Source organism: Hemiscyllium ocellatum, chromosome 37, assembly GCF_020745735.1.
Source record: "Hemiscyllium ocellatum isolate sHemOce1 chromosome 37, sHemOce1.pat.X.cur, whole genome shotgun sequence".
In the NCBI taxonomy this organism is placed as follows: Eukaryota; Metazoa; Chordata; class Chondrichthyes; order Orectolobiformes; family Hemiscylliidae; genus Hemiscyllium; species Hemiscyllium ocellatum.
Genome location: NC_083437.1, coordinates 44,460,065 through 44,486,096, shown reverse-complemented (window position 1 = coordinate 44,486,096; position 26,032 = coordinate 44,460,065). Strand labels below are relative to the sequence as shown.

At 43.1% G+C, this 26,032-nt stretch overlaps 1 protein-coding gene across 3 annotated transcripts in view; it reads left to right on the top strand.

Annotated features, from left to right (window-relative positions):
• The first annotated feature begins 950 nt into the window (after positions 1 to 950).
• The window catches only part of LOC132833633 (polyhomeotic-like protein 2), a 470,309-nt gene continuing 445,227 nt past the window's right edge, over positions 951 to 26,032 (top strand). For all 3 annotated transcript variants that reach the window (XM_060852049.1, XM_060852048.1, XM_060852047.1), the window contains exon 1: positions 951 to 1,003. The gene's annotated coding sequence lies outside the window, so the exon portion shown is untranslated. The remainder of the gene's footprint in view (positions 1,004 to 26,032) is intronic.

The following is a 26,032-nucleotide window of genomic DNA, read 5'->3' as shown; positions in this document are numbered from 1 at the left end:
TGTGGCTGTGTCTAATCTAATCTGGTAGGCTCTGGGATGCCATAAAAGGCATCACAAAAATACATATTGATGTTGTGCAAAAGAACTGCTTCAGTAAATGTGCAAGCTAAAGCATGTTCATATTTCTACATAAACAGAAACATAAAAGAGCAAAACATTTTGAATCATTGCTCTACTCAGTAATTATAAACGAAAGCTGTGCCCTATGAACTCCTTCCACTTATGCAGTATTTATTTTGCAGCTTGGTTCCTCTATGGTTTATTCTATATTTATTATTGGAGAATGGCTTTGTGCTCGGAATTCCTCACAATGGGTTATGTGTGTGTGTGTGTGTGTGTGTGAATATGCAGTAAATTTGCATTCATTGAGAATACGTGATGCAGTATCAGTTTGGCATCCCATCACGAGTGCTGGAGACTGCATGGAGAATATCTGGCATTTTTTCCTGTAGAGAATGTCAGTAGAATGTTGCCAGGCAACAGAGGCTGCAGCAAATAAACTACCTACTGTTGGCAACACATTGATTAAAAACACATCTACTGATGGCTGGCCAAGAAAATATCACTATTGTCAATGTGAAATAAACATACAAAGCAGCACAGGGTTGGCTTTGTGTGTCTGCAGCTCTTGTATAAATGGAGCCAGGAGCAAGCTGTGATCAAAATGGTCCAATTGTGTTATCACCTCAGTCAACCCCAGTCTATGGTGTATCACTTTTGCAAGTTGCTGTTTATGTGGCTGGCATAACAAGCAAATAAAAGACATTAAATGTCTCTTTGCAGCCACCCCTTGTTGTAAGCGCAGTGGTACAGCCCTGTTAGTATGGACCTGACCTTAAAGTAGAGGGGAGTGTCTCTGGGATAATGCTTCATGACTATTGGGAAAATCTCTGTCATGTGATGCATTTTGGAATGCAAATGAATTGTAGAATTTTTCTATGCTGGTGTGTAGGAAGAAGGAGTGGGAATGGTGTAGTGTGTTAGTTCATTTCCCAGGCAAGAGGTAAGGACACTGGCTGGGAGGAAATCTATGGAGTTGAGAGAAGTGTCAGTGTTATACTGTTTGTATTTCAGAGCCGTGTTTAACTGTCTGGGTTGTTATCTGGGACTACAAGCAAGCTGTTAAGAAGCTGAATTGCATGTATTTATATTTACAGCTTGTTTCTGAGAGATTTTCTTTTTGTGTGTAGTGGAAGGTTGTCAGGTTTCCTCTGTACAAGTGCCTTGTTAATCTCCGAGAGAGACCGAGAGAAGGATGTGCGGTCTCTGCTCTGTACCCGTGCTGTCCCTGCAGCTTGTATGACAGAGCCTGGTCTGTAAGTAGCGCTTTAACTGTGAATGTCGCCCTGTTAGAGCTGGGTTCATTGGTGACTCTGTCACAACTGGCAGCAAAAACACTGCTATCTCCGTTACTTTTATCACACTTGTCCCCCGTATTAATTGTACGGACGACAGTGAGAGGCAGTAGCTTTTATTTTTAAATGAAATAAAGGAATGAAAAGAGGGTATTCTTAAGCTACTATTAGTTTCTCATTTGCATGTAACTGTCTTTGGGGACCCCTGTGCTGTGCGTGTTTGAAATAGTTAATGAAATGAAAGCTGATGGACCAAACCAGAGTGGAGCCTGGGACTTCGGTACAAACAGTTGCTGCTCTCCCGGACCCTGTGTGTCTGTATTTGTGTAGAGTTAAAACACACATTTCAGTTGTTGAAATTAAATACATGTTAGGGGATGATGACGCTTTTTAACAGTGCGCACAGCCTGTAAATCTGTATAAATATTAACATCTAAAGATCACTGCCCTGCGAATGCTTTCAGTTGAGCCTTTTAAACCAATCTAGTTTAAAGAGACCACTTTTGTAACAAAAAATTGGGAAGTGGTTTATTTTTCTGGGGTAAAATTTTGGGGAATGGGAGAAACTGGTGACAATTACTGCTGTGGTTTCAGTCAGTATGTATTTACGGTGAATGCACACCTGCAGGGGCTGGGGATTACCTGTTTACCTTTTTTCATTTAATTTTAAAAGAAAAGTAGCTTTCGTTTCCAAATGTCCAGCGAGCATTTATAACCAGTGGTGTCCTGACCACTCTCTGTAATCCATTACGTTCTATTGCTGTTTGTACATGTTGTGTAAATTCGAACATCTGTCAGCTCCACAATTGTTTGCAAGGAATTGCTAAACTAGTTACAGGACCATCGAATTAATTACCTGCTCAGTGCAGTTAGTCCTGTGTGAGGAAGCTCTTTACTGTAATGTCGTTAGTAGTCCCACCACTGGGCTATTGATGGAAGTTAAATGGAATTAATCGATGGTTTCCCGCTAAGAGACTGACTTTGGTCAGGGTGGTGAGAGTCGGAAGCTAGTTAAACTCATTGTAGATGGAGGTAAACTTCCAGGGGAGTTTGTCAAATCATAGAATCCCTGTGGAAGCAGGCCGTTCAGCTCATCAAGTCTGCATTGACCCTTTGAAAAGCATCCCACCCTATCCCTACTGCCTTTACCCTATCCTGTAATCCTCCATTTCCCATGGCAAATCCACCTAACCTGCGCATCCCCGGGCACTGAGTTGATCTGCTGTGTTCAACATAAGTGACACTTGGATTGCAAGGTCCAGGCTGCTGTCTGTTTTCAGTGTTGGTTTTATTGAAGGGATTGTGTTCGTGAAGACAGGGAGCAAAATGCTTTGGGCCCTTCCACCTTGTCGTATACTGTCACTCAGTCCATTCAGGATAAGTCTGATCCTACTGTCAACATGGGGTATAACAGTGGAGTTTGGATGAATTGCGTGTCCTGGAGTTATCCTGCTGTCCAACATCATCCTTGTCTCGTGTAAGTTTCCAGCCTCCTGCATCTGTGCACACTGGTGGACAAAGCTCACTTGTAAAAGTACCACACTGATGGAAGAATGAAAAATAATTGGGGGGAGGGACTGGGGGAGGAATCATGGGAAAAACACGTTTTGCAAACTCCGTTATGATGTATCATTGCTGCCCTGCAGTGTTTTTATCACCTTGCCCTTTTTCCTCCTTTTGTTGGTCAGACTCTCCTCTGGGGCAGGTGGGACTTGGACCAAGACCTTCTGGCCCAGAGAGAGGCATTCTTACTGCACCTTGTGATCTCTTTCAACGTTCATGGAACCAAGGAGCCTGGGATCAACATTCAAGGATATCCCACGATTGCTTTCTGTCAATTGCAAGGTCGGTTTGGCACCAAGAGGAAAATGTTTCCATTTCCATAGCGCCTTGTATGATGACCTCGCATCCCAAAGTATTTCTCAGCCAATGGAGTACTCTTTCTTTTTTTAAAGTGTCATCGTTGTTGTTGGGCACAAGATGAAGCAGCCAATTTGTTAACTTTTTTTAATTCACTTGAGAGGTGGCATCACTGGCTGGGCCAGCACTTATTACCTGTCCCTAGTTGCCCTTTGAGAAGGTGGGAGAGTGAGCTGCCTCCTTGACCTGCTGCAGTCTGTGTGCTGTGAGTTGACCCACAGTGCCCTGAGGGAGGGAATTCCAGGATTTTGACCCAATGATGATAAAGGAACAGCGATACATTTCCAGGTCAGGATGGTGAGTGACTTGGAGGGGTAGTGTTCCCATGTATCTGCTACCCTTGTCCTAGTTGGTGTTAGGAAGGTGCTATCGAATTGGTGGAAATTGAGAACAGAATGTGTGAAGAGACCTGGCTGTCCTTCTCTATCAGCTATAGAGTCATAGGGAGCTGTACAGCACAGAAACAACAGACCCTTTGGTATAACTTGTCCGTGCTGACCAGATGTCCGAACGTAATCTGGTCCCATTTGCCAGCACTTGGCCCATTATCCCTTCAGTTGTTGAAGGTAAGTATGCCTGTGCAGCAGGCAGTGAAGAAAGCAAATGGTACTTAGGCCGTCACAGTGGGAGGATTTGAGTACAGGAGCAGGGATGTCTTGCTGCAATGATACAGAGCCTTGGTAAGACCTCATCTGGAATATTGTCTGCAGTTTTGGCCTCTCTGTGAGGAAGAAATGCAACAGAGATTTACCAGACTGATTCCTGGGATGATGGACAAATGTATAAGGAGAGGTGAAATTAGTTAGGATAATATTTGCTGGAGTTCAGAAGAATAAGTGGCGATTCATTTAGAGGTCTAACGTATAAAAATTCTAACCGGACTTGACAAGCTAAGTGCAGGAAGAATGTTCCTGAAATCTGGGAAGGCTAGAACCCAGGGTTTACAGTCTGAAGGCATGGGTTGGGCCACTTCGGATTGAGATAAGGAAAAACTTCTTCATCCAGGAAGTGTGGATCCTGTGGAATTCTCTGCCACAGAAAGTGGTTGAGGCCAAAACAATGTCTGGTTTTGATGGAGATCACACTTGGGACTAAAGGTATCAAAGAATATGTGGGGGGTGGGGAGAAAGCAGGAATTGAGTATTTGCTTGTGACCATTCACGATTGTAATGAATGATGGAGCGAGCTTGAAGGGGCGAATGGCTGACTGATGCAGTTTTGTTTTTAAAAGCCATAAACAAGTAAATTATTTTGGAAAGTGGAGAGATAATGGACTCTCAGGGGAATGTAGCACAGACAGCCAGGTTTCTGATACCAAGACTGCCTCTAATGTAACAAGGCGGTATACAAGGTACCAAACGATTGATTTTTGAGTTAGGGGACTCCATCGTCAGAGGCACAGACAGACATTTCTGCTGCTGACAGTGAGAAATCAGAATGGTGTGTTTCCTCCCTGGATCAAGGATATCTCGTAAGGTGCAGAATCTTCTCAAAGGGGAGAGGGATCAACAGGAGGTCACTAGAACCGATGATCTAGGAAGAGAACCTGAGATTCTGAGGTCGGAATATAGGGAGTTAGGCAGGCATTTTAAAAAGGTAATATCTGGATTACTCCCAGTGCCATGAGCTGGTAAGGGAAGGAATAGCAGAATAGAGCAGACAAATGTGTGGCTGAGGAGCTGGTGCAGGGGAGAAAGATTCACTACTTTTTTTTTAGATCATTCAAGTCTCCTCTTGAGTAGAGGTGAGCTGTACAAGAAGGATGAATTGTACCTGAGTTGGAAGGGAACTAATATACTGGCAGGGAGATTTGCTCGAGCTGCTTGGGAGAATTTAAACTTGTTGGGGAAGAGGGACGTGGGGAGATGGTGAGAAAAGACACCAGCCTGAAACCGGAACATTTGGGAAAAGGAGCAAGTCAAACAGTCAGGGCAGGCAGGAACAAAGCAGAGAATGAGATAGGACTGGTAAACTAAACTACATTTATTTCAATGCAAAAGGCCTAACAGGGAAGGCAGATGAACCGAGGACATGGTTAGGAACATGGGACTGGGATATCATGGCAATTACTGAAATATGGCTCTGGGATGGACAGGACTGGCAGAGTAATGTTTCAGGATACAAGTGCAATAGGAAGGGTAAAAAGGAGGAGGAGTGGCCTTTTTGATAAGGGATAACATTACAGCTGTACTTGGGGAGGGATACTCCTGGGAATATGTCCAGGGACGTTATTTGGGTAGAACTGAGAAATAAGAAAGGGATGACCACCTTTATTGGCACTGTATTAAAGAACCTGCCCCCCCCCCAACCCCAATAATCGGTGGGGAATTGAGAAACCAATATGAAAGTTGAAGAGTGGTCAAAGCACAACCAGTCAGGCAGCATCAGAGGAGCAGGAGAATCGACGTTTTGAGCAAAAGCTCTTCATCAGGAATGAGGGGCTTTACAAATATTTAAGCAGACTTCAGCTGTCTGTAAGAATAATAGGGTGCTTATGGCAAGACTGGGACTGCCATAGTGTTAAGGGTTTGGATGGAGAGGAATTTGTGTGTACAAGAAAATTTTGAATCAGTATGTGGATGTACCTACTAGAGAAGGTGCAAGCCTTGCTCTTGGGAAATAAGGCAGGGCAGGTGACTGAGATGTCAGTAGAGAAGCACTTTGGGGCCAGTGACCATAATTCTATTTAATTTTAAAATTAATGATGGAAAAGGATAAACCAAATCTAAAATTTCTAAATTAAAGGAAGGCCAATTTCGATGGTATTAGGCAAGAACTTTCAAAGATTGGTGGGGCAGATGTTCATTGGTAAAGGGACAGCTGGAAAATGGGAAGCTTTCAAAAAATGAGATAATGAGTCCAGAGACACTATGCTTATGCTTATGTTAGAGTGAAGGGCAAGGCTGATAGGTGTAGGGAATGCTGGATGAGTTGAGAAATTGAGGTTTTGGTCAAGAATAAAAAGAAACCATATGTCAGTATTGGACAGCAGAGATCGAGTGAATCCTTAGAGTATAAAGGCAGTAGGATTATACTTGAGAGGAAAATCGGGAGGGCAAAAAGGGGACTTGGCAAATAAGGTTAAGGGTAATCCAAAGGGATTCTACAAATACATTAAGGATAAAAGGGTGACTAGAGGCCCCTCCAAGATCAGCAAGGCAGTTTGTGTGGAGCTGCAAGAGATAGATTATTTTGCATCAGTGCCCACATCTTTCACCACAGTAAACAATCGTGAATGTGGGAAATAGGGACATATTGAAGAATGTCCATATTATAGAAGAGGTGTTGCTGGATAAGTCCCTGGGACTTGATCAGGTGTATCCTAAACTCTGGGAAGCTAGGGAAGTGATTGCTGGGCCTCTTGCTGAGATATTTGTATCATTGATAGTCACAAGTGAAGTGCCAGAAGACTGGAGGTTGGCTAATGTGGTGCCACTGTTTAAGAAAGGTGGTAAGGACAAGCCAGGGAACTATAGACCAGTGAGTCTGACATCATGGTGAGCAAATTGTTGGAGGGAATCCTGATGCCAAGGATGTACATGTATTTGAAACGGTAAGGACTGATTAAGGATAGTCAGCATAGCTTTGTGTGTTGGAAAACGAGAGAGGTGGGGGTGCCTATCTGTCACCAGTGTTGCGAAAGTTGGGTCTGGCCTCACTGCAACAGAACGCTACTAGTGGTTGTGCCGTTCTGTACAGTCTGTCCTTCATGGAGAAATTTGTGAAAGAAAATCACCTTGGACTACCAGTCCATCAGGAAGTGGTCAGCACATAGCATCCTCAAGACCTTGCGGGGAAAAGAGGGTTGATGATCTTGGGTGGATTCCATGAGCAGATGGTCAAAGACAGTCTACCCGAAACCTGTTGGCCTTTCAGAGTAAGGAGTTGTCCGTGACCGTGTGTCTGAGCTCTTTGTGTCAAAGTACAATGGGAGTCCGTTTGGTTAATGGAGTCACCTGTGCCTCAAATATGCAAAAACAATTTTGTATGAGGAAGCAATGGCTTCGGTTTTAGGCAGAGTCAAACTTCAAGGTTTGTTTTAAAAACTGAAAGAACAACATGGCTTTGTGCGTAGGGAAAACATGTCTAGTGAACTTTGATTGTTACTTAAAAAAACTGAGGATTGGGGTCAAAGCGGTGGACGTGATCTATATGGACCTCAGTAAGGCGTTCAACAAGGTTCCCCCTGGGAGACTGGTTAGCAAGGTTAGATCTCATGGAATACTAGCCATTTGGATACAGAACTGGCTCAAAGGTAGAAGACAGAGGATGGTGGTGGAGGGTTGTTTTTCAGACTGGAGGCCTGTGACCAGTGGAGTGCCACAAGGATCGGTGCTGGGTCCTCTACTTTTTGTCATTTGGATGCGAGTATAAGAGGTACAGTTAGTAAGTTTGCAGATGACACCAAAATTGGAGGTGTAGTGGGTAGTGAAGAAGGTTACAACAGGATCTTGATCAGATGGGCCAATGGGCTGAGAAGTGGCATTTGGATTTAATTTGGATAAATGTGAGGTGTTGCATTTTAGGAAAGCAAATCTTAGCAGGACTTCAACACGGAGTTGGACCGAAGGACCTGTTTCCATGCTGTATGTAAATATCTCTGGCTCTAGAGCTGCAGATGCTGTAAATTAAACAAAAGCAACACGCTAGAGAAGCTCAGCAGGTTTGGCAGCATCTATGGAGAGAGAAAGTGAGGTAATGTTTTGGGTCAAGAAACCCTTCCTCAGAACTCCCTGGCAATCGGGAAGGATCACGTGATCTGAAACATTTAATTCTGATTTCTCCAAAGTGTTGTTTCTCTGTTCATTTATGCTGCTGTCTGGGACTGACCTGCTTTAGTGATTATGTATGAAGCATATTTTTGGAAGAGGGTGGATTTGCTCCATTGCCACAAGTTTAATGAAATAGGTTTGTACAAAAACAAATATCCAGCTTTCCTTTTGTTTTCTGGAGAGAGTTTAAAACTGGAACAAACAATATTGTGTTTGTGTGTGTTTGGCTGTGATTTTTTTTTTCTGAGGCATTTACCACATTTTTCCAACATAAACTTGCAATGTGTTTCTTCACAAATAGTCTTCTAAATAAAACAAAATACTGCAGGTGCTAGAAATCTGGAGTAAAAACAGAAATTGCTGGAGAAACTCAGCAGATCTGGCAGCACCTGTGAAGAGAGTGAGTTAATACTTCGAGTTTGTAAAATTTGTTCTTCAAGAGTGTTCTAGGGGGAAAAAAGTCACGTCAGTCTCCACATTAGCTCTGCTTTCTATCTACAGATGCTGCCAGACCTGCTGAGTTTCTCCAGCCCTTTTCTACTTCTAACAGAGTCTGTGGATTCAGAAACTTCATGTTGATGGGACTTGGTCTGTTGTCTGTCTGCATCCATGTCAATCTTTTGCTCCTTTTTTATGTTAGAATTATTATAGACACAATTTAACACCTTGGTGCTGAGTTGCTGCTGATTTGATGTATCCAGGCGTAACTACAAGTCTGTGTCTGTCTATTGAACAATAATGAAGATGGGGATATTTGTGGAGCTGCCACCATTCACAATTAGATGTGGCAGGACGACAGCTTCAATCTCATCTGTTAATTGTCGTTCACTTAGCTTTGTCCAACACTTGCTGTTTTTCTCCACCAGGTTGACACCTCCTCCTCTAGTGCTGCTCCTGACATGCCCTCCTGCAATCTCCATTGACTCGGGGTTGACCCCCTGGCTTGATGGTAATGGCTTAGTGGGGGATATGCCAGGCCATGATGGTACCAATTTGTAGTTTAATAAAATTCTGCTGGCAACACCTCCAATACCCAGTTTTGACCTGCTTCATACTACAAGGGAGGGTATCGTCAACATAAAGACTGAATGTCATCCTCTCTGGAAAGGAAACTTGACTGATGACAAGCTAACACCCCAAGAGAGCAATCTTTTCATCCTCATCTTAAATGGAAGTTCCCGTTTTAAACAGTGTTCCCTCGTTTCCATATCTATCTTGGTAAGTTGTGCTGTCTGGAACTCCTGTGGATATTGGTGCAATCCTTCCCCATAAACATACCCCTTCCATCCCAGGCATTTGATTGTGGGACCTACCTGTACACTACTTCTGATATGTTTCTGCTTTTGGATAGCATCTATTCATCCAATTTAAAAATACCTTAATAGGTTTTTAGTGACTTTCAGTCACTATTGTTAGATTTGTCATCCTGCTTGAGATTTTCCCTGGGATCAGGATCTTAGTTTTTATTGGAATACTTCTAAGAGTTAATGATTAAATCTTTCAAGAAAATAAGTCTGTATTCTGGCCAACAGAGCATAGACAAGGCCTTGCTGTAAAAGTGACAGCAAGTGCTAATGAACGGGATGAAAATGGAGTATCACCAACGCCACGGTGTCACGACTGGAGAGCAAGTTCAGGACCGGCCTTGCTGCAGAGTCTGCTGCTGATGGTGTAATGTATCAGCTGAGGAATTTCACTGCCCAGGCGGATCAGTGACTCTTTTTTTTTCTTCTTCCCAAATGGTCAATATTCCAAAATTCAGGAGCCAGGACTATAATTCCCATGGTTCTGGATTAGTGGTGCTGGAAGAGCACAGTAGTTCAGGCAGCATCCGAGGAGCAGTAAAATCGATGTTTTGGGCAAAAGCCCCTATAATTCCCATGGGCCGAATTTGAACACATCCCAAGCCAGTCTGTCCAACCCAAGTTTATAATTATGGAATAAAAGCAAAATGCTGCGGAAGCTGGAAGTTTGAAACACAAACGCAAACAGTGCCAGAGAAACTCTGCTTCAGAACTGAAGCAGAGTCAATCAGACTCCACAATTCCTCAGTATCTCCACAGGACTGCCAGATCTGCTGAGTTTCTCCAGCACTATTGTATTTGTCCAGAATTCCCACACCCACCTTTCCTTGTCTATCATCCCTGCACAACCACTTCCCCATTTGTTCATTCTCGTGCTCTGTTTCTCACTGGCTGTAATTCCAAGTGGCTTGTAATTTTTTTTCTCTCTCCAGATGGTAACTTTTGTTTCTACTTCCACATTTGACATCATTGAACAGCTGATGCAAGTGGTAATGGCTGAAATGTTGTTTCATTGGCATCTTTTCTGAAGTTGCAAAAGTTGTCCATATGTAGAACCTGATGAACTAGATTAGATTCTCTACAGTATGGAAACAGGTCTTTTGACCCACCAAGTCCACACTGACCCTCTGAAAAGTAACCTACCTAGACCCATTCCCTACACCTAACCCCTGACTAATGCACCTTACACTATGGACACTTTAGCGTGGCCACTTCACCCAACCTGCACATCTTTGGACTGTGGGAGGAAACCCACACAGATACTGGGAGAATGCAAACTCCACACAGACAGGTAGTTGCCCAAGGTGGGAATTGAACCTGGGGCCCTGGCAATGAGGCGGCAGTGTTAAATTACTGAGCCACTGTGCTGCCTTGGTTTAAACCACTACTGATTTAAACCAACCTCTTTCACAACTTTGGTCGTCATTTGAGAGTCTAAAGAAGAGCTGATCTAGTTACTGTACTTTTGAGGTAAGACTTGAAAATGTGGAAAATGACTAGCTAATCTTTCGCATTTCCAAAATTGGGGATGGAATGGGACGTGACAGGAGATGGCGAGTTCTCCAACCTGTTGGCACGCTGCTGCTAATACTTGCTGTCTACCCTGTTGTTTCCAGCACTGCTTCCCAGCCTGCACTCCTGCTTTTAGCAACATGTTTTCAGCTTGAGGTTCATTTTACCATATCCTTTTACAATTCAGGCTCAGCAGGATTGCACATTGATAAAAGTCCAAGGTCACTTTGCTCACCTTCTGGCATCCGAGCAATCACTTTGTCCAAAGATAACAAAGTTGTCGATTGATCCCAGCGATTGGTCTCGATTTCTAGTCTACAGCAGCTTGTTATTCAGAGCACTGCGAAGCAAACTGCTTCACCACAACTTTGAACATCCTGTCCTTTCATAGACTGGTTTCTGTTTTTCATTTTTTTTATTAAAAAGATTTGCTTTTTGTGTGGTGATAGATCACCATAAATCACTTGAGGTGAATAAACAGCAGTCACTGTTGTAATGAAGGGAAATTTGCAACCAGTTTGCTCATAGTAAGCTCTCACTAACATCAATGTAATAATCTCTTTTTTTGAAGGATAAATATTACCGTCTCCCCCACCCCTCTGGAGAGCTCCCTTTAATCTTTGAAACAGTGGATTTTGTACATCAACCAGGTGAAGCATATAGGATCTCGAGTTAATATCTCACCTGAAGTCTTGCACTGCCCAGCTGTGCTCTGCTCACTGTGTAAACCTAGATTTCTGTACTCCAGTCCCAGAGCCAGACTTGTACCTATAACCTTCCAAAGAAAGAGGGCTGCCCATCAGGCCATTACGTGCACACTGTAAGGGAATGTGTTAAATTGAAGATTTTGAAAGTTGAGGATGGGCTGTGCAGTGTTTCTCAATCCTGCACCATTCCATCCAGTAGGGGAGGTCTGCTGTGCCTAACAGTGCTGCAGTGACCGTCCGAATGTAGAAATGTGCTGTGAGTTAGATTATTCTGTTTGGAATTGATCCAGATCCAGTATTGAACTTGGATTTAATTAGAAAAGTTTGTTGTTTTGGAAAGAAGATTGTTGTGAGAATTGATTTGCGGCCTAGGGGTTGGAAATACATTTGGGGGGGGAGAGAGGGAGGAGCAGTGCTCAAAAGCTTCAGTTGAATGTTTCTGACACAATGTGGATTCAAATTCTGAAATGTTCAACAGTTACAGTACAGTGCAAACTCTGCTCTCCAGTTGGAGAGACAAGGGTTGGCAAATACAACACTCATTAGGGTTGTATAATAATCTAACATTGTTTTAAGTCATCCAATGTACGTCGATTGTACTGTCCTAGTGACCAACGAAACTCCTACAGGTGACTGCAGTGGCTTGGATTTGGGATATATGGAGGGAGAGAGAACAGGGACCAACTAGGCTTTCTGTAGAAATGGGTGAATCTATGCAGTGTGCCCAGTGGGGTAGGTAGGTTTTGAAGATGCCAAGCAGGACGGACCTCTTTGGACCCAGCCCATGCAGTCCACCCTCTTCTTAGCCATGAACCGAGGAACTTTTGTTAATGCTGCATCGCACAAGCACCGATTCTCCTCTCGACCCTGTACTTTGCCGGTCACCTCCCTTCCCTGATCAACTGAAAGAATAAAATAAGGAGGAATTCTGTGCAGTAAGGACTTAAACACAGCTCCAGCTAGAGATGGGGTCAGAACACACATATCCAGCACCACACAGAGCATCCTGAGGATAATACAGAAACATTCACATCCTCTTGAGATAACCATCATTCCAGCGTAGAACCTGAACCTTACCTCCCAGGCCTTTGTTTTGAGGTTGCTGGGTTTGCAGAAGTCTGCAGCTCAGTGTAGATTGAGTGAAATGAGTTAGAGCCCTGCTTTCCTCACACTGAGCATGTTACTATTTTCCCTTTTTAGGAGATGCTCTGCAATATTTACAGACCATTTATGAAGGGCTTTTGCCCGAAACATCGATTTTCCTTGCTCCTCAGATGCTGCCTGACCTGCTGTGCTTTTCCAGCGCCATTCTGATCTAAACTCTGGTTTCCAGCATCTGCAGTCCTCACTTTTGCCTAATATTTAGACTGTCCTCCAACCTTGACATTTCTGTTGGCTCTTCTAGAATTTTTTTTCCCCTTCCGGTAGGATGACCGTGTTCTGCTTGGTCTGTGTCTCCGCATCATCTGTTGTTCCCTTACCTATCTCTGGTTGATGGTTATCAGCTTCAGAGATTCTGCATTTCAGTATCTTGTTTTGAGGCCGAGTGTCTCCTCTCTCACCAGATGTGTTCTCGCAGCGTGATCTCTTGAGCCCAGGTTAATCCTATGTCCATTCATCCTTCAGTTGTGCAAAATAGCTGGATTTGGCTAGATGTCTCAATAGATTACTCTTTTTTTTTTCCCCTCCCTGCACTGTGTGGTGTTGGCCATAACCATTCATAACTAACTTTTTATTGTAGATGGTTCAAAGTGTCTGTTCAACATTTCTCCATCTGGCCTCTATGCCCCTCTTGAGGTCCAGTGCATAGTGCAGCTTGTACCTCTCTTCTGTTTATATTTGTTCACCTTTCTTATTTAAATTAGATTCTATAGTTTTGCCCCTCAGACTAGAAGTCCCAATTCTGTATTGGTTCACCTTTTTTTTTCATTTTCATGAAATTAGATGTTGGAAAGTTTGCTGTTTTCCTGCAATTCCAATTTGCTGTCTTGGCCTGTACCTGCCTCTCTTCCAGCGCTGAAATTCATTTGTTTTGTGCGTTTGTCTAACTGATCTTCCCTTGAAATTGTTCAAAAGGTTCAGTAACTGCTGATTAGTTAGCGGACACATTGTATCATGTTCTAGAACAGCCCTGAGCTCCAGGCAGAAAGCACAAGGGGTGTAGGTTGTAATGTGTTTTAATGACAACTCATTCTGCATTGAAAACCAGTTAGAGGGCCCAACATGTGGAGGGAATGTGACAGGAGATTCCCCACCTGAAACAGCTCACAGGATTTCCCAATCCTTTCGGAGAGGATGGGAAATTGTGGGCATTTGAGAATGTGGTCACCCTTCAGCCAGCACAATGAAGAAGCAGAAAACATTGCAGTGTCATTTTGTTTTGGGCTTTTTTTAAAATTGTGGAGTGAATTGAGAGTGTGTTTAAAAGCAAGTCACCTGTCACACACTTGTGTGAACAGTAATTGAGGTGGTTGAAATTTACTGGCACAAAGGGAATCTGGCTAGCAACAAGTTGGTTTCTGAACCAGTGCCTAGTTGTCAATGGTTGGTTCTTGGCTAACTGAACAGCAGCTTGAGGCTGGGAACAAGATGTAAGTATTTCTGTCTCCTCCAGCACCGAAGCTATCACTCTGTGTCTGCAGTCGAAAACCCACTTTCAACATGAGATAAACTAGCTAATCTTTCCTTCTGTTGTAACAGTGACTTTTAACTGATGGGTCTCCGATTTTTTTTCTATATGAGCAAAGCAGCTGCCCTGGTTCTCAAGCTAGTGGAAGCATCTAGAGAAACCTGACTGAAAAGCAATGCTTTGACCAGTGAAAGAATCATAAGGAACATCCCAATAACCCGTGAATGGGGATCCCTAAACTGCTTTCCAGCTGCTTCTGCCAAGAAACCTTTTTTCAGTTTGTGTAAAGGGGGGTTTACAAGGAGGGTTAGAATTGTAATTTGTAGTGTTGTACCTGATGGTTTACCCTTGATCCTAGTCCAATCATTTGCAATAAATATTAATCCTTGTTCAGTACAAACAGTTTCTGTGTTGCTTACCAGCCTGGGTCTGAAAACTGAGTAAATTGGGGAAATTTTGTACATGTTTTAACATCTTTTAACTTGTGATTTTGGGAATAACGGGGCTTGATTTCTAGTGTGCCTTCAAAGTGAGGCGTAACAGTACTGGCTTCCTCAACACCCAGGACATACACAGGCAGAATACTTCACCCTCCTCCCAGGTGGGAACTGGTTGTTGTCTTTTCCCAGTTTTGCTTGATCTCTCCTCACTTGCTCTTGCACTTTGTCCTTTTATTGTAGACCTGTTTCTATTTAAATTAACTATGCATTAATATCTGTACACGTTTATCAATAAGGTACTTGATCTAAAGAGGGTTTTGAGAAAACCCAGTTCCATTTCCCTATATTGTTAAAAGCTAAATGATTTTTGTTTCATGATGCTAAAGGGCAAAATGTCAAGATGGATTTCTGTTATGAGAATTATTTTCTTATCTGCTTCCTGAAGTTGAGAAGCTGCTGACGAAGTGTTGTTTGACAGGAGGGGAGATATTCCTGTACTGGACAAAATGTGCTCAAAGAGCTAAAGAATATCCTCTCTAGTCAGGGACAAAACAAAGGATCAGCAAAAAATGATAACACTGGTTTGGAATGCATGAAATATCTGTACGGAGTTATTGCTGGGATTGTTTGAAAGCTGCATATTAAAAATGAAAGTGTGTGTGTGTGTGTGTGTGAGAGAGAGAGTGTGAGTAACACACTTGGGTCACTGTCTAATCTGTGGAGTGTTAGTTTCAGTGAGTTCACAAAACTAAATCTATCAAGGAAACTATTTGTTGAAATCCAAAACTTGTTTTTTTCCAGGAATTGAACCACGCTGTAGGTATCACTCTGCATTACAAATCAGTTGTCCAGCCAACTGACCCTCTTGTTTGTTTTCTGTAACCCAGTGAGGAGTTAGGATTCGGAACACACTGCCTGATGGGGCAGTGGATAGGAGTTCAACACAGCCTCCCAAAGGGAATTGGATCAATACTTGAGGAAAGAGCAGGGACTGGAATTAACTGGTGTGTTTTGGAGGAGTTGGGGAATGGGGAACCCCCCACCGTACTGTTTTTTTTTACCATTGTATCCCTCCCTTTTGCAGGACTTTACTTGAATCCAAGAATTTCTTGATATCTAGTTTGCATAGACTTTTTATTCATTCATGGAGTAAGGGTATTGCTGGATGAACTGAACACTTTTTTTTGTTTGCTGAATTTGCAGTTGAGACATCTGGTCAGCGCAAATGAGTTGGCCAAAAGGGTCTGTTTCCATGCTATACAACTCTCCCTGACATTAGGGAAACAAGTGAAAGTGTTTAATGACCAACAGTAGTGATTTTGTATAAATGGCATTTAGACCAGACTGATATCGATGCAAGATTGGAGTAGTGCTGGAGGAGCAGGAAACTCAACGTTTTGGGCAAAAGCCCACTCTAATCTAGACTCTGATTTCCAGCATCTGCAGTCCTCACTTTTTTTACCTACCCGATACTGATGCAATTCAGTTCGATGGTTCAAGCCCAATACCAGCCATGGGTTCACTGTGTGGTCATTCTGACCAACTGAGTTGAATCAAAAAGTGACGCTAGAAAATCTCAGTATGTCGGACAGCATCCGAGGAGCAGGGAAATCAATGTTTTTGGATGAGTTTATCCTAGAAATGAGCATCATTTTTTATAAATTTTCTAACTTTCTTTCAAATTCTTTTTGATATTTGATTTTAAAATGTTCATGAATTTAAAAAAAAAGACATTTTGATAGTTGAGGTGTTTATTGGTGAGGGTGGACCAGTTAGTAACTGGAACCTCCAGGATAACGTTCTGTCCTTGAGTTGGCAACCCTACATGTGGTTAGTTTGCCCAGTAGCTGCCATCTGACGGGCTATTTTAGACTATTGCACTGTAGAGTCTGGTTTTACACCAGAGTCCAGAGATTCCTTTTGACCATGATTTACTGCTTGGCTTTGTACTTTGCAAATTTGTGTGCACCAATGCTGAGCTTCACTGTATGTTTTATCTCACTGCAACTTAATGGCCTATAAAATACTGTAAACTATTACCATGCTTTGCTGGCTGCTTTCCCATTTTCCACTCTGTTAACATGCAGCTCATTGAAGACTCAGCTGCCTGTATCCTGATTTGCATCAAATTTCATTCATTCAGCACCCCTGTGCGCTCTCAGCTGAATTTCTGTTCTGACACGGTCTACTGTCCCTGGCTCCCCATCTCCAGTCTCTGCAATGCTCTGGATTGTCTGTGTGCTCCTCCAGTTCTCCGTGTTGGGACATGAGTGTTTTCATTTCAGCCCATCAATCCTGCTGTGTCAATCATGTGCTCATGCTAATTGAAACTTCAATGCTTTTCTACTCTCTATCCCCATAACCCTTTTTCTGCCACCAGTAATCCGATTGTGTGTTTTTAATTGTTCAGTTATTAGCTCCTGGCTCAAAACTCTGAATCATTTTTTAAGGGTTACCTTTTGATAGCTTACTCTAAAGGAAGTAGCTGATTTGAAAGATGTGTGAAAGGCACCATGTAAATGCAGGATGTTAGTCAACATAACCACATAAAATTCTTCCTATTTCAAGGGAAAAAGAATAGCATTTGTTTCTGTTGAATTGCAGTGAAGGAGTGACCTAAACTTGTTAACTGATGGACTAGTCCCTGAAAGAATACCTGGATATGGGGGTTTCCGAGCACCTTTTTATCCACTGAGGGAAGTTATCTTTCGGCGAGTGTGCGTGGGGTGCATTGCTGTCCATGTGGGATTGTGGCCATGGGGTGCCTAATGCTTGTGTTGCAATATCCCATTTATTTCTTTACATTATTATTGGTGCCATGTATCTGAAAATCTGGCTGTGCTAAGATTTTTGCTGTAACCTCTAGAGTGACTTTGATTCTTTGATCTTGCCAGCATTGTACGGTACAGGTAGCTAACTGTAACTGTGCCAGCACAGTCTGTGCCTCACTGTGGCCCAAGGTGTTCGTCATGCTATTGTGAGGGAGTAGAAAAAACCTCCACACAATGTCCTGCACAATGAGCCATTTACAACTGAATCTATTTTTCTGCAGGTACTTTGTATCCATTTCTTTTCAGCTACTCAATCTCCCTATTTCTTTTTAAATCTCTACAGTTTCTCACTTGGATTCGACTCTGGCTCAATCTGAATTCCATTCTGGTAAAAAAGGTAGAGGAGTGACCATAGCCAGTGGGAGATTAAAAGCAATGTAGGAGTGAATTACTGCAGATCCTGAAAACAGGAAATGCTGGAGATCACAACGTCCTGATGCTGTCTGACCTGCTGTGATTTCCAGCTTTTCTTGTTTTCAGTAGTGGGAGATTAGTGGGGTTTGCCATCTATTGTAGGTGAGTTTGTTCATGGTGAAATTGTGCTGCTGTGTACCATCAGTCTTGCTAATCAACTGACAGATTTTTCAGTAGCTGGTGTTATTCAGTAAATGCCTGTTATTTCTTCTCCCAGGTGAGGTTAGAGTCCAAAGGGTTTGATTGAAGGATGTTCAGGAGCAATGATTGGATTCTAACTGACTCTGTGGATCTTTTCCATGAAGACACCAGCTTCCAGATGTGAGCAAGACAAATACTTTCCAATTTTTAGTGCACAAATGCCATTTTTTTTCTGATTTTAATTTGATCCTGTGACTTTTTTTTTCCTTAGAGGTGGTTGTGATAAGGTAAATAGAAGTTGCCATATTTCAGAGGGTTATGGGGCTGCTCTCTTGGTAGATGGGGAGAAAGAGGGCTGGTGGGGGGTTTAACTGGAGGGCCACCGTGCCTCTGGCAAGGGGAGAGGTTGAGGGGAGTCATTCCCCGGTAATTTCAGCCAGTGTGTGGGGATTAAACCCACACTGTCTGCATCACAAAGCAGCAGCCATCCAGCTAGCTGAGCTAACTGTATAAAGGTGTATGAATTTCAAAGGGTTAATATTGAGGAATACTTTAAAGCGTTGCCCAATATGTTGTCATAAGGGCTCAGGCAGGGAAGCAGCTTTGGAGAACAGGCTCTGGGACAATGAGAGGCCCTGAGCTGTCTAGGAACCCTCTAACCACAAGGGATGAATGCAGATTTCTCCAGCTTCCTCATTTCCCCTCCCACCTTTTTTCTCAGTCCCAACCCTCGGACTCAGCACCGCCTTCTTAACCTGCAATCATCTTCCCGACCTCTCCGCACCCACCCCCTCTCCAGCCTATCACCCTCACCTTAACCACCTCCCACCTATCGCATTCCCAATGCCCCTCCCCCAAGTCCCTCCTCCCTACCTTTTTTATCTCAGCCTGCTTGGCACACCCTCCTCATTTCTGAAGAAGGGCTTATGCCTGAAACGTCGATTCTCCGGATCCTTGGATGCTGCCTGACCTGCTGTGCTTTTCCAGCAACACAGTTTCAGCTCTTCCTCCATTGTCAATTGTACCTATGGCCAGGGGGAGGTGGAACAGCCTGAACATGGAGACCTGTTGACTAGCTCTTTTAAAGTCTCTGTAACAATGTGTGTACCTTACTGTTGCAATTTATACTTGATTTGCCATCATGTTGGAAACCTGTTTATTGCAAGAGCCTTTTTGTTAGATTAGTGTTCCTGTACAACACCTGACCAAGCAAACCCTCCAATCCCCCACCAGCAATGATGATGGTAGCAGTTACTCTACTGGACAGCTGGTACAACATGGTGAGCTGTGGTAGTTATTCACCTTACAATCAAGAGTGTGGCTCATTCTAGATTTATCTATGAAAAGGCACTAGCACCTTCTGGGATTTCGCCAAGTAACCATCCTCCTGTGAAGCTAGGACAGTGACTATCGCTGTACTGCTTTACTAGGATTGGGGAATGGATAGGCCAGCCTGAAATGAGCACCGACTCCATTCACACACTTACCTTCTACCTTTCCAACCAGACTCACTGATCCTGAGAAGCACCAGTACCTGATCACAGTACTGTACCTTTCCTGGTTCATGGACCTGTGTGTGTCTGTGTGTGTCTGTGTGTGTCTGTCTGTGTGTCTGTCTGTGTGTCTGTCTGTGTGTCTGTCTGTGTGTCTGTCTGTGTGTCTGTCTGTGTGTCTGTCTGTGTGTCTGTCTGTGTATGGGGGCCATGTTTGTTGAATAGCTATTTTTGGCATTCAGAAGTTTGATTTATAGATAATCTAGTCACAAGCATTTATAATGAAAATTGCATTTGAATGAGCAACTATTTGTGTAATCTGGTTACATGGTACAATTTTAGCCCTTGGGGATTTACCTTTTTCTAACATAAAACAGCTTTGTCTTTCAGCTGGGTTGTTTGTTTGGTGCTGGTGTTTTACCATGGAGAATAGGCCCGATTATATGACTGGATTGTGCTTGAGCAATATGAAAGCTCTGATTGATTTATGATCTATTTATACAGGCTATCGTATTCCAGTAGTAATGGATTCACTCTAGCTAACTGGGTCAGTGTGATCTGACCTGAATCAAGTGAATAGGACTTCTGAAATTCATGTTGCTCAAAGGTCCTTTTGAAACAACAGCAGAGTGTTATTAAATTGAAGCTCTCTGCCGGCTTGTGAGAAATGGGCTACAATGCTCAGTGCCAGGATTGATGGTATTCTGGGCTGTGTGCAGATTTTCAAAACCAACACAAGTCTTATGATTAACCATAGCGCCTCATTTTTTTCAGCCACAGTTTATTATAAGAGTGCAGTTACCAGCGGTGTTCCGCAAGGATCTGTTTTGGGACCATTGCTGTTTGCCATTTTTATAAATGACCTGGAGGAGGGGCTAGAAGATTGGGTGAGCAAGTTTGCGGATGATACGAAAGTCGGTGGAGTTGTTGACAGTGAGGAAGGATGTGGCAGGTTACAGTGGGATATAGATAAGCTGCAGAGCTGGGCAGAAAGGTGGCAAATGGAGTTCAATGTAGCTAAGTGTGAAGTGATTCACTTTGGTAAGAGTAACAAGAAGATGGAGTACTGGGCTAATGGTCGGATACTTGGTAGTGTGGATGAGCAGAGGGATCTTGGTGTCCATGTACACAAATCTCTGAAAGTTGCCACCCAGGTAAATAGTGCTGTGAAGAAAGCATATGGCGTGCTGGCTTTTATTGGTAGAGGAATTGAGTTCAGGAGTCCTGAGGTCATGTTGCAGTTGTACAAGACTCTGGTGCGGCCGCATCTGGAGTATTGTGTGCAGTTTTGGTCGCCATACTGTAGGAAGGATGTGGAGGCATTGGAATGGGTGCAGAGGAGGTTTACCAGGGTGTTGCCTGGTATGGTAGGAAGATCATATGAGGAAAAGCTGAGGCACTTAAGGCTGTTCTCATTGAGAAAAGAAGGTTTAGGGGTGACTTGATAGAGGTGTACAAGATGATTAGGGGTTTAGATAGCATTGACCATGAGAGCCTTTTTCCACATATGGAGTCAGCTATTGTGACGAGGGGGCATAGCTTTAAATTAAGGGGTGGTAGGTATAGGACAGATGTTAGGGGTAGATTCTTTACTCAGCGAGTCGAGAGTTCATGGAATGCCCTGCCAGTATCAGTGGTGGACTCTCCCTCTTTATGGGCATTTAAACGGGCATTGGATAGGCATATGGAGGATAGTGGGCTAGTGTAGGTTAGGTGGGCTTGGATCGGCGCAACATCGAGGGCCGAAGGGCCTGGCCTGTGCTGTATGTTTCTATGTTCTATGTAAATAGCTGGAGCTCCTGGCCAGTGTCCAACACCATGGTGCCAACGTTGGGTTGGGATCAGCTTCTTGCTTCTCCTGGTTGAATAGCCTTCTGAAGCCACACTGTCATGTGCACACAGGCACACACCATTGCCTGATGTATGGATGTTTTAGTATGAACGGCCCCCTGTAAACATCAGCGTCGTTCCCAATGGAGAGAGGATCCTGACCGAATGGACAATGTGGTTTTGGACTACAAATTCCCCATTAACCCAGCGTTCAGCATTTGCAGCTAATAATTCATATCAAGGTGGAATTGTGTAAATAAAGCTAAGTAACAGATCTGCAGGAACATGTTCTGGTTAGAGAGGATTGTACCCTGGCTGCAGCAAAGAGTTAACGATGGCATGACAGCAGTCTTCCATTTTCATCAAGTTTTATCTGGTTTCCTTTTGAATTAATGTTGGTTTAGTAAATAATTTCCACACAGCAATGCCATCAATTTAAAATCCGGTCTGTAGAGAGGGGGAAGTGTGATCCTGCAGGATCACATCACATTTTGGGTAATTCCCATCCATGAAAAGGGTTCATACTTTTTTGAGAGAGAGATCATGTGCAACGAGAGTTTTTCTTGTATATCTGCTCCCTTGAGCCAGTCGTTGATGCGCCCCGCCCTGACTGACCCCCCTGGCCCCGACTGACCCATGTATGAGAGTTGTCCAGTGGGATCTCAGCATTTTGGATGCTCCGATCCATCTTGGTTCGGGTTTAAGAGTTCCCATGCCTGAAGTGTCACAGCCAGGTCTGTAGTCACACTAAGGTGGGGACACATTACTGAAGGCACCTTCTTTTCTCCTGAAGTCAGCAAGTCCAGCACCCCACACCCACTGAAGGGGATGAGGTGGGAAAGCTGACTGTCCAACATTTACACTCTGCTGACAGTAAGTTGGAATCATCTGATTCCACCCCCCTGCCCTGTGAATAATCAATGAGTCTAAGTGACCATGTTTACCTTTTTTGAAATCCAATTGGCTGCTGCTTCCTGATATGTGCACCTTGCTATTGATTGTCAAAAGTATATATTAGAAATATTTTTGATGTTCAAGTAGCCAGAACACATGGCTCATTTTGAGCCTTGGTACCTACTCTTTAATATCTACTCTGAATTAAAAGCAAAATATATTCGGGCCTCATCATTATGTGAGAATGCAGATTTCCCATGGGTAACAACAAACGATTTGTATTCCTGTTTTTACTGTGGAGGGCCATGCAGTGTTTACTCAATCAGACCAGGCCTTACAACTGGTGGGGCGGGGAGAGAGAGAAGTTTGAGTCTGGAAGTACATAGATCCACAGGCAGTGGAAATGAGGATTGATTTGATTTTGTGTTGCATATTGGAAATAAAAAGGAAGATACTGGAACAAATCCACAGGTCTGGTAGCATCATTGGAACGAGAAATAGGTGGTTTTGAATCCAGTATGAGTCCCCTTCAGAAATCTTTGTTCTCCAGAATGGTTTTGAAAAAGTCAAATGGACTTGAAATTAACTCTGTTTCTCCTTTCTGTACAGACCTGCTGAGTTTGAGTACGGTGTTTCTGCCCCAGTTCTGAATGGTACCAGGTCTATCAACAACCATCTTGTTTACTAGTTTCATTTCCAGGTACTTAAAATAAGACTGCTCTTGGCAGTATTGAAATCGATCCTGTGTGTAATATCATTAAGTGTTTGTGTTTTGAGGCTGTGATATTGTACCATATTTTCCTGATTATCTGTCAGGAAGGGTCATGCGCACAGCTCAGTGCAGACAGAAGCCAGCGCCAGCCTTGGGGCACAGTGCCCATGGCAACAGATCAAGGAACTTCACTATTTTATGCCAGTATTTCAGGGGGTCACGGATTATTTGATTTTTTAAAAAAATCATTTCAAGAAAGGTTTGTTTTGTGGTAACCCTGCACCCTCCATTTTGCAATTAAATTCCTCTCAAGCATACTACCTCCATCAATGTCTGTCTAAGTGGGAGTTGCCCACTCTGTTACAAACCTGTCTGAAACTATGATGACCGAGTAAAAGGGTAAACTCTCTCTCCTATCTGAAGGACGTTGAGACTTGAAAGGGTTCAGAAAAAATTTACAAGAATGTTGCCAGGGTTGGAGGATTTGAGCTACAGGGAGAGGCTGAACAGGCTAGGGTTGCTTTCTGTGAAGGATCAGAGGCTGAGGGGTGACCTTTATAGAAGTTTATAAAAGCATGAGGGACGTGGATGGGGTAAATAGACAGGGTTGTCTTCCCCAAGGTAGGAGAGTCCAAAACTAGAGCTAAGAGGGGAAAAATTTAAGAGGTACCAAAGGGGCAACTTTTTCAGAGGGTGGTATGTGTATAGAATGAGCTGCCAGAGGAAGTGGTGGAGGCTGGTACAATTGCAGCATTTGGATGGGTATATGAACAGGAAGGGTTTACAGGGATATGGGCCAAGTGCTGACAAATGGGACTAGATTAGGTTAGGATATCTGATCTTGACAATTTGGACCAAAGAATCTGTTTCATGCTGTACAACTGAGTTTTATGATGTTGGTCAACATTTGCAAAGTGTTAAACTAGGCAAGTCTTTGTGTCTGATTGCTATCTGTGACAGGCAAAGATAGTTGTTTAAGCAGTTTGGACTTTTTTTGGTCTTGTGTCCTCCTGCAGACATCTGCAAGACCTCCCAGGCCAGAAGGTGATTGTGGTTGTTTGTGGTAACCTTTTACTGTCCTGCTCACTTTAAACATTTAACAACAACCCCCTCCCCCCTTTTTTTTGGGAAAAAAAAATCTGGAATAGTCTGTACTGACTCTGGCAAAATATATCAAGATGCAGCATTCTTTCTCTTTCCCCCCCCAACACACACTTCCCTTGCTTTCTTTTAAAAAATACAATTCAAAAGAACCAATTCCCCTCCTTTTTATCAACTCCCAAGATTACAGGCAGAGCTTTATTCATTCTGGTAAATGGGTTGCTTGCAAGAATGCACTTTATTTACTAGTCTATAATATCTGAGGAATGTAATATTTGTAAGTGGCTATAAATGAAAAATACTTCCTCTCCTGTGTTCAAGGAGATCTCCTCTTAATATTTCATTCCCAAATATACATTCATCCTGCCTGCTTTCATTTAAACAACAGTATGACCCTTCTGAGATGTCGCAGGGGATGTGCTAGATAGCTATTAAAACTGCTTATTAGTTTAGTAATAGATGACAATTTGAGAGGGGAGTTAAGAAACGAGCATATTTTCATTATAATACTTGTACTGCTAAATACATCTTTAGTTGTTCTTCTGTACCTTGAGTAAGTATTAAGCGTGCACACAATTTAGCAGGGAATAGAACTGGAAACAGAATTTGCTGGACAAGCTTAGCAGGTCTGGCAGCATCTGGAGAGCAATCCATTTAACATTTCCAGTTGCTCAGAACGGTGTGGCTGTGAGAACGTGTTTTAGCAAATACCTGGTCAAACAGCAGGAGCGACCGTGTTATTAATGGTGGTGGAAAAGGGGAAAAAAGAAATTGGAATGGAAATCCTGTTGGAGAGGAGAGAATGTCTTCAGGGTGGGCATTCCTACAAGAAATGTGTCAGGGAGTTAAAGCTTACACAAAACCAAAAGCACTCTGGAAGATGTGGGAAAAGTCTGGTTACACTTGCGAGTGGCATTCTGCATACTGGTGGTGGTCCTTGTTGGATACCATCTTGAGTTGTTACCATCTTAACCTGCCTGGGTGCATCTCCATATTGGTCCTTGGTGCTGTCTGGCCCTGACTGAAGTCTCCAGACACCATGTCTTTACCCAAACCAATGTTTAGCTTATTACCTAAACAGGCTCCATTTATGTTTTGGGTGGGAGTTCTGCCTGCTTGCTCAGAAGCTTGAGAAATATCGGAAGTAGCTTGTTTCAGCAAGTGCATTGTGATCTGTGTAGGGCCATCTGGACAGAGTCCATGGTTCTCTGTTCACCTTTAAACCCTCAGCCAAGTGGAAGTGGAAGTGGGAATCACCAGGTTCAGGATGTCACCCCACACTGCCCCTGCTCTTTACACCATAACCTCACTACTGACTCTACACTGAGGATCGATTAGGCAAACCAGTTATAATATTCCATGTTACCTTGATGGTTTATTGAATTACTAACTCTGAACATAATCCCAGGAGGTTTCATTTCACTAACTCTGGCTGCTGCTTCTGGGAGGTAAAGCATAAAGATTAATGATTAATGATGCAGATATGTTCTAGATTCTGATTTCCCCACATGACATTTTGAGAGTAATGCTGGCTGTGGGGAGGGTGCAAGGATTCTCCCAGTTGATGTGATGAATAATTTGAGATGTTTTGAGCTGGGGTCCCGTTTCAGATAATGGATGTTTTCAGGCTCTTCATGATCTCTGATCAGGATTATTTCAGTTTTTCTTCACTTTTTTTTGTGCTGTTAATGTTGGTCACTCTATTGTGAAGTACTTCACATCCAAAACAAATGGATGCTGTACTTCTGATTGGCAGGGCTGGAATAATTTAATTTTAGACCCCTTTTTTATGTACAAAACCTAGTTGTGTTTATGATGTTACAGTCTGAGATTTTGTAGTCACGTTATACAATAGGAGTAAATTTCAGCTTTCTCTAACTCCTGCCCTTTCCTGAACTGGCTCTTGGTCTGTGATAGTGGTGCATGAGGTTTTATTGCAAAAGGAATCTGATTCTCAGTGAGCAAGCCTTACTGTAG